Source organism: Ascaphus truei, chromosome 2 (genome assembly GCF_040206685.1).
Source record: "Ascaphus truei isolate aAscTru1 chromosome 2, aAscTru1.hap1, whole genome shotgun sequence".
Lineage (NCBI taxonomy): Eukaryota > Metazoa > Chordata > Amphibia > Anura > Ascaphidae > Ascaphus > Ascaphus truei.
The window spans coordinates 164,709,174-164,718,636 of NC_134484.1; positions in this window are offsets into that span (position 1 = coordinate 164,709,174).

The following is a 9,463-nucleotide window of genomic DNA, read 5'->3' on the forward strand; positions in this document are numbered from 1 at the left end:
GAAGTGCTGTATGCTGGGTGATAATGGGGAAAGGCGGGGTTGCAGACCTGCCTAAGACATGCAGATGAGCATACAGTTATATATATATATATATATATATATATATATATATTGTGACGTAGGGGGTAACCAGGCTCTCAAATAAAGGATAAGACCATTTTTGGTTACCCCTGAACTGAGTATAATGGTTCAAGAGAGTTAGCTCCTGAGCCCAGTAACATTGTATGTTTCAAATGTATTTTGCGCAAATAAAGTATTTTATGTGTTTTTTCTTTTCCGGGCATGTCAGTGAGCATGGGGTGAGTAATTGCTAGGGGATGAGTTTCAAGGAGGATTTTGCAGAGGAATTGTCAGAATGTGCCTAGGTAGTGAGGGTCCGGAGTTGTCGATTCCCAATAAAATGTACCCGGGAATCATGCCTGATTCCCAGATACATGTAGGCACATTGCTCCGGCAATATCTCCCCATAAAAATGCAAGCACAACTCACAATAGGGTACCCCGCTTTAGCATAGCCCAGAAAGGTGAATGGGGCACAGGGATGAAATAGTGTCCCTGTAGCTGAGGGGATCCCTAGGTTAAGGGGGGTACCCCAGCTAGTGCCCAGGTAGCCCAGAACCTGTATTGGGTTTGTGGGTACTTCAACTGTATATAAAAAGGACTCTCAGAGTCCAGGCAACGTCCAAGAAACAGTGTGTGGGGAATAAAGGCTGAGATGAATAAAAGTACATCTTTCTATTCTATTCCCCATACCCAGAGACTTATGGATGTATTAAACTATATTTTATTAATGCTGTAATGTACTGTTGTGTACTGTAATGTACGGGGACTTTCGGAACTGATACCCAAACAGACTGTTAGGGCTAACCCATAGGCGCCAGTAAGTCTGCTGGACATCGGAGTTCAAAGTAGCCAGAGATGCCAAATGTGTGAAAGCCATTTGGGTAGCAGGGAAGTACCCAGGTCCGGGGAAAAATGGCAGTTGTCCGGGCTGCCATTTGCTCTGCCAGACCTAGTGGAGCCTGACCTAGCGGTGGCATTGAGATAGCCAGGGACGGAGGTGACAAACTTGCGCATGTCCCTTGGCAATTTCATATTTCTCTCTGACCTGGCTTGGCTCTGATTGGCTGCTGAGAAAGTTCCCACGCAATGATTTGCTGCTTAGTTTCATGAATGAAACTCAGAATTCTATAAGAAATGTCTGAGCCAATGAGATTCCCAGTAGAAAGAGCGCGGACGGGCTTTTCAAAGTTGCTCTTGCGCAAATAGCAGAGCAACCAGCTTTGATTTCAAGCCAGAAAAGCCTGCCTGCAAGAGTCCTGACTTTTGTGACCAAGTTATCAAAATCGAACATAACGGTCGCGCCTGGGATTTGATGCCAATTTTGGTTCCAGAGGATCCGTGGTAGCTCCCGGTCAAAAGAGTCCAAGTTCTCAGAAGAGAAGGAAGCGGTGGCATGTGGAACTTCACGCCGATGTGGAAACAAGGAGATTCCGGGCTAAATCCTGGTCAGGGTAAAACTCTTATTTAGCGTTCCCTGCACCTAGGAAAGTCTAGTTTTTTACCCCAAACCCGAAGTAAGTGCGTATTTTCGTCTGTATTTTGTGTATCATAGTGTGCAAGCGAATTTGTGCGAATAAACTTCAATTTATTTCTCTACCTTGTTTTGCTCAGTGAATGATCCCGGTAAAAAAGGTGTAAATTGTCTGGTCTCCTGTGACATATATATATATATATATATATATATATATATATATATATATATATTAATATATATATGAACAAAAAACAAACAAAAGCGCAAGCTCCATAGCACGTAACTGAGTAAAAAATAAGGTACATTTATTTAAAAAATCAGCAACCCATAAGAATGTGCACTTACAGGATTTTAAACAGAACCATTCGTGGGAGAGAAATCTCTATTGTTGTCATCTGCGGTGGTAGGGTGAGTCCCAGGTTTGCAGTGTGGATGTAAACAGCCCAGGTTCACCATGAACTCCTATCCCGAATTGGCAGCAAGATATAAAGGCATCCAATGCCTGCACGTCCTTTGCTCCCTCATACAATGGTTGCTAACACTTGAAATTACCGCCAGCCGTAGCGCAGGGAAGCCAGGGACTCCAAATACACCAACACATCACAGCTCTACGCGTTTCGTCACACTGCGGCGACTTCGTCAGGAGATATGTGATTGTCAAGGACAGCCAATTAAATAGGCTGGATCAAGTAAACCTATTTTCACATTGGTACTAAGTTTCACCACAAATCATATAACTCTAAAATTACTATAAATATCAACATTACAATGAATAACAACAAAAAACATCAATAATTATGTTGTTCACATCATACAATGAAAATAGCTAAAACTAAACAATTTAATTATGTATAAACTCAACTAACACAATGACATGTTAGAGAAAGCTGTCCCACTATTACCAATCTAAGTTTCATCAAATATGGAAGAATATATATATATATATATATATATATATATATATATATATATATATATATATATATATATATACCACATTAAAATTAAAGCCTAAACCTATAATTTTAGTTACAAAAGATATTAATAAATCAATATATTAATTAGAATATAATAATATGAATATATAAACAACCAAATACCACTACATCATATAAAAATGAATGATAGAAAAATCGAAATAAAATTGAAAAAATATATTAAAATCAACCTATTTAATTCCTTGTGTGATGAGAACAACATTCACAAAACAATCTTCACATTATATATACTAACAAAAAATATTAAATTGATAATTCACATAGTGCATTAATTAACATTATATCTAATTACATATAATAACAACAATTGTTACATTAAAAAATAACTAAAATTATAAAAAGATAAAGGAAAAAACTGGATTAACTATTAAATAACACCTACTTTAAGGAAATATCATATAATATAGAGGAATCCCCTCCAAAAACACAGAACCCCATCCTAGGATAGGGGGAGAGGAACCGAACTAGCAACCAGAGCAGCAAGGCAGAGAACAGCAAGGCAGGAAACTAAACCAGTGTGCTTGTATCCAAGCACTCATTAAGACCCCTGGGAGAAAGTGTACCAAGTGAGTATATCCAAAAAGACTCTCTCATACATAGTGTCTTAAATCTATCTCCCCCTAATAGGGTACTCGGAATACTCTCAATACCCATAATAACAAGTCCCTTGGGATCCTTTTGGTGTACTTGGGAAAAATGTCGAGGAACACTGTGTGCCAGCACTCCCTTAATGATGGAACGTCTGTGTTCCAGGAATCTGACACACAGTGCTCTTTTAGTGCGACCCACATATTGCAATTGACATGGACAAGATAAAACATACACTATATATGTGGAGAGACAGTTGATTGAACTTTTTAATGTATATTCAGACTTGTTGCTAAATGAAGAGAAAGTATCCGACAGATGCAGATGTCCACACATTAGACATCTAGATCTGCCACACCTAATGTTTCCAGACACTAACTGTGAACCACTATTCTCAACTGAAGTATCACTAAGTCTACTTGGGGCCAAGATGTTCTTGATATTTAGACCCTTGCGGAAGACCAGTGGTGCCACAGTGGACAACTGACTGCTGAGGTGCGGATCTGAGAGCAACACTTTCCAGTGGTGATTGATAATTTGTCTAATTTTGTGGGAATAACCATTACATTTTGTAATAAACTTAACCCCACAGTTGTTTGTGTTGATATCTGCCAAAGGCATGGATTGTTTGCACTGTTTGAGCTTTGATTTAGCTAACAGATCCACACGTTCAACCGACCTGACCTTCTTGAATGCCTCCTGCACCAGAGACATATCATACCCCTTTTGTTTGAAATTGTCGATGAGACGACCGGATTGCAGCTCAAACACCTGGTCGGACGAGCAATTCCTCCTCAGTCTATTAAACTGACTGAGGGGGATATTGCTTAGCCATTTGGAATAATGTGCACTTTTTGCATGTATATAGCCATTGACCGCCACGTCCTTGAAATGCACCCGTGTCTGGATATTCAGATTCAAATCTACTGACAATTCCAAATCTAGAAAGACAATACTAGATGCATTAATCTGGTGGGTGAATCTGAGGCCCATATCATTGGAGTTAAAGTCGGTCAGTATCTGCTCGAGGTCACCCCCATCTCCGTCCCATATGATCAAGATGTCATCAATGTACCAGCCATAGAACACCAGACCCGCCCCCAGCAATGCATTGGGCCAGATAAATCTGGATTCCCAATAACCCATAAAAAGGTTCGCATAGCTGGGGCAAATGTGGTGCCCATGGCCGTACCACAGGTCTGGAGATGGAAGCTATCCCCGAACAGAAAATAATTGGGACCAAGGATAAAGCCGACAAGGGAGAGGATGAAATTAGATTGTGATACATGTAGATCTCCACCACCCCCAAAAAGTGCGCAACAGCCTCGATACCCTTATCATGCCCAATATATGTATATAATGACTGAACGTCACAGGTGGCCCATTGAAAAGTAGATTACCACTGTATAGATGAGAGGGAGTCTATGACATGGAGCGTGTCCCTAACATACGAACGAAAATGGACCACATATGTTTGTAAAAAATGGTCCACGTATTTAGACACACTCGACGTCATAGACTCCACCCCTGACACAATGGGCTTACCTGGTGGGTTCACGAGGCTCTTGTGCACCTTCGGGAGGTGGTAGAAGATAGGAATACGCGGATTGGCTACATAAAGAAATTTAAGTTCATCCTTTGTAATAAGCTTCTCATCAAAAGCCTCCCTTAATAGTGAGCTTAGCTCTAACTGATAGTCCGATGTGGGGTCAACATTTAAGACCACATAAGAAGCTTCGTCTGAGAGCAATCTCCTTGCCTCAGCCTCATAATCCTTGCGATTCTGTACCACAATACTACCTCCCTTGTCTGCCTGCCTTATCACAATCTGATCTTTCAACCGCTTCAACTCCTTAAGTGCCTCAGATTCACCTACTGACAGATTACTCTTAATAAATGGTGAATCCAGACATAATCTTTCAAAATCTTTCAAAACAAGCGTATAAAAAGTATCAATATAACTACCCCTCGATTGATAGGGGTAGAATAATGATCTGGGTTTAAAGGAGGTAGACACCAAAGCCTGTGCAGGAGTGTCCTCCAACAAATCCAACCAACTGTCTCCCACTTCTGAATCAATACAAAGCACAGAATGTACACTATCCTGTGAGTGTGACTCACCCATAAGATTTACTAATGTTTTCAAACAACCCATATCACCTTCATTCAGCCCATTAACTGAAAATTCTGGATCCTTTCTCGATCTGATAGAAAAATAGCGTTTTAGTGTTAGTTTCCGCACAAAACTATTCAGATCGACAAACAGATCAAAAGCTCTCGGTTTGGAGCTTGGGGCAAAGTGTAACCCTTTATTTAAAAGTGATATTTGTTGGGTTGTGAGTATATGTGAAGATAAGTTGTAAATACCACTCGGTTCTGGAATAGTTATTCCTGCTCTGCTCTTTTTTTGCTCAACCTGCCTTCCTGCTCTGGTTCCTCTTGTCCTCTTTTTAAGCCCTTTGTTTGATTCGGCGTGCGATTCTGGGCATCCCACAATGGGTATGATTTCTCTTTCAATGCCCGTTGGCTTTTCTCTAAAATAAGAGGCACAAGATTTATTAGAATCATATTTCTTGGAAGCCCCAACCAACTTAGGTCTAGCTCCCTGGCTATCATTAGAATTTTTTGCCTGAACAATCAGGTTTGTATTAGGACTTGTGATAGCTGTTGGGACACTAAGTACATCAAATTTTTTATTAGTTTGAAATTTCTCCAAATTTGCTGTTGAAGCATCCATTGGTTCACTCTGTTTATCAAATACCTCATTGTGAGATTCATTCCTAGAGTGACTTCGATAGGATTTTTTCTTATAGTGCTTCCTACTTGTGTGATAATTTTTAGAGGGATTAGAGCGTTTCCAATTCATTATTTTCCAATTCTCGTAGTCATCATTATCTCTAATTAGTTTTGTAGTTTTCCTCTCCATTATTTCCTTATCAAATGATATTACCCTTTGAGTGCTAAGAGCTTCTTGTCTAATAAACTCAGAATCATCAGAAAATACAAGAAGCTCTTTCTGCAAGTTATCAATTTCCAACTCAAGTGTTTTTAATTTGTCCTCCCTATAATCAACTAAGATTTTCATCAAAGATAGAGAACACTTTTCAAGGGTGTCATTCCAGTTTTTAAAATTTTTTTCATCCATATCGAATAATGGTTTCTTTGAAATCCTGAGCCCTCTGGGAATAATATTTTCATCAATATAATGTTGAAGGGACAATCTGTCCCACCAATGCCTTGTCTCATCTTTGAGACATTTTTCTAATTTAAACAGATTACTTTTCATATCTGGATCGCCTTTAGCGCTACTTAATTTTTGTGTTGTCTTTGTTATATATATATATATATATATATATATATATATATATATATATATATATATATATATGAGTGCTCCCTTGATAAATGTCCTGCTTGAAGAACCGAAACGTCGGTGATTGTGCCAGCTTTTTACAATGTACCACTTATGATACATTTACTGAGTGTACTGTCTCTTCCTTGCTATGTGGCCCTGGGACTCTGGATCTGCCTGGTAAGGAGCCTCTACATTTATTCTATCTATGCGATGAGCACCTGCTTTCCAGCTTTAAGTGAGTTCAGTCTGCCTTGTGTTTACTGTGAGTACATATATATATATATATACAAACAAGCTTAGCTGGCAGCTACCAGTTAGAGAAGGCTGGAGCTGCTGTGTAGTTAGACCCATGAATGGGAATAGGTGTTTATATAATGATTTGTTTTGCACTAAAGGGACGGTGGGCCAGTTATTGTGTTTATTTAACCCCTGTAATATAAACCCTGTGTAAAGGAGTACTGAGTTTACTGCTTTAATATGGGACACAAGGTCTTGCAACGTGACGGAGGTATAATTTATATATATATCTATATATACATATATATATATATATATATATACATGTAGAGGTATCAGTACCGTGTTAGCCGAGCTTCAATAATCAAAAAATAAATAGATGATACCGTTCTGTGGCTAACGAAATGCTTTTATTTGTGCGAGCTTTCGAGATACACTGATCTCTTCTTCCGGCGATGAATAAAAGCATTTCGTTAGCCACAGAACGGTATCATCTATTTATTTTTTGATTATATATATATATATATATACAGTGTTCGACAAACCTATACATTTGCTCACCCTGGGCGAGTGGATTTAACATCGTGGCGAGCTCCTATTGGCCCAAGCAGCATACGTTTGGTACTAGGTAGCGAGTAGATTTTTTTGTGTGGCGAGTAGAGTTTTTGGTGATTTGTCAACCACTGTGTATGTATATATATATATATATATATATATATATATATATATATATATATATATATATATAATCCAATGCACAGCCGGCACACCATATGCAAGTAAATAAGTTTTGGTGCTTATCCCATAAAGCAATAACAGACCATACGATACCGGTTGCAACACGACATCAAGGGACAGCACGCAGGTAACTAAATCATGAATTTTCTATATTTGATAGAAGACACAAAAACGGACGTTCTGGTCCCCCAGTGGGATCTTTCTCAAAGTGGTGCAATTGAATGCAGCGCACAATACATATATATACCCCAAACCCCAGTGTAATCCAACAAAACCAATCACAGTTAATAAGCCTCACCTGCCTATGTGACATGCATCCACAGTATCAGCAGGTAAAGAGCGTCCATTTTGAATATATTAACTCTATATTTGTTTACCTGATATGTGTTTAGGCGTGCGCAAAAAGGCTCAGGAATTGCATAATGTTACTGCTGAGAGACTACATAAGTCTGCCAGACCCAGCGATATCTTCCCAACAGGAACACTACTAGCAACTATGGATGTAGAGTCACTTTATACAAACATCCCCCACGAGGATGGGATTTCAGCCTGCAGATACTTTCTGGGACCGCAGGAGCCACTCAGAGAGACAGTGACTAAATGCATCAAATTTATTCTGACCCATAACTACTTCACATTTGGAAATGACACATACCTCCAGACAACCCGGACCTCTATGGGTACTCGGATGGCGCCACAGTATGCCAATCTGTTCTGTGCAAAACTGGAAAGTGACTTTCTTTCCACCTGTCACTTGAAACCCCTTACATAAATTCGCTACATCGATGACATCCTCCTGATTTGGACCTCTGGCGAACAGGACCTCCTACAGTTCTATGACAACTTCAATACGTTCCACCCGACCATCAAACTCAAACTCACCCATTCCCCGGATGAAGTACATTTCCTAGACACCACCATTACTATAAAGAACAACCAACTACAGACTTCTGTATACCGCAAACCTACAGACAGAGCCAGCTATTTGAGGGAGAACAGCTTCCACCCAACACACACCAAACATGCAACCATCTACAGTCAAGCCATATGATACAACCGGATATGCGCCAACACAGCAGACAGAGACCAGCGGATTAAAGCCTTGAGATCAGATTTTATAAACCGTGGATATAACCGCAGAATTGTAGACCAGCAAATTCACAAAGCCAACAGAATACAAAGAAGTGATCTCCTTGAATACAAACAGAAGGAGACAAGCGACAGGGTACCTGTGGTGGTCACATATAACTCACACCTAGGAGCCCTACGCAAGATTGCCAGGAAACTAGAACCCATCCTCCAGGAAGATACAAGACTGCAACAGGTCTTCCCTCAAGCACCCTTATTATCATACAGACAACCCCATAATCTCAAGAATATTATGGTGAGGAGTAAAGTATTCAGCAGTACAACTGAATGCGGGACGAAACCTGCCAGGACCCATGATGCAAAACCTGCGCAATGCTCTACACAGCGGACAAAATACAAATACCACACAGGAATCGGGAATACAAAATCAGAGGAAGGTTCACCTGTTCCTCCAGCAATGTCGTGTACCTCATCATGTGCATAGGTGAGACAGGGCAGGGGCTAAACAAGAGAATGAACCTGCATCGCCACAGCATCACGCACGGAACAAGAGACAGTCCTGTCGGCGAACATTTCTCTGACTCTGGCCATAAGATGAACGATCTGAGGGTTGCCATACTCAAAGGTAATCTTAAAACACCGAAAGAGAGATGGTTGCATGAATACAAATTTATGCAACTGTTCAGGACACTTAGCGGTGGCCTAAACAGAGATCGAAATTTTATGAGTCATTACTGACACAAGTGAACTCTCTTCCCATGAGCGCTATAGGCCATGTCTGTACATACTGTGCTATATGTATGCACACACAGCTGTCTCTTACACATACTAATACTCCTTGTTTTTCCATCCCTATTCACCTATATGGACCACATAGTATCCACACACACTTTTAGTTGTGCTACAATCTTTCACATTTCCA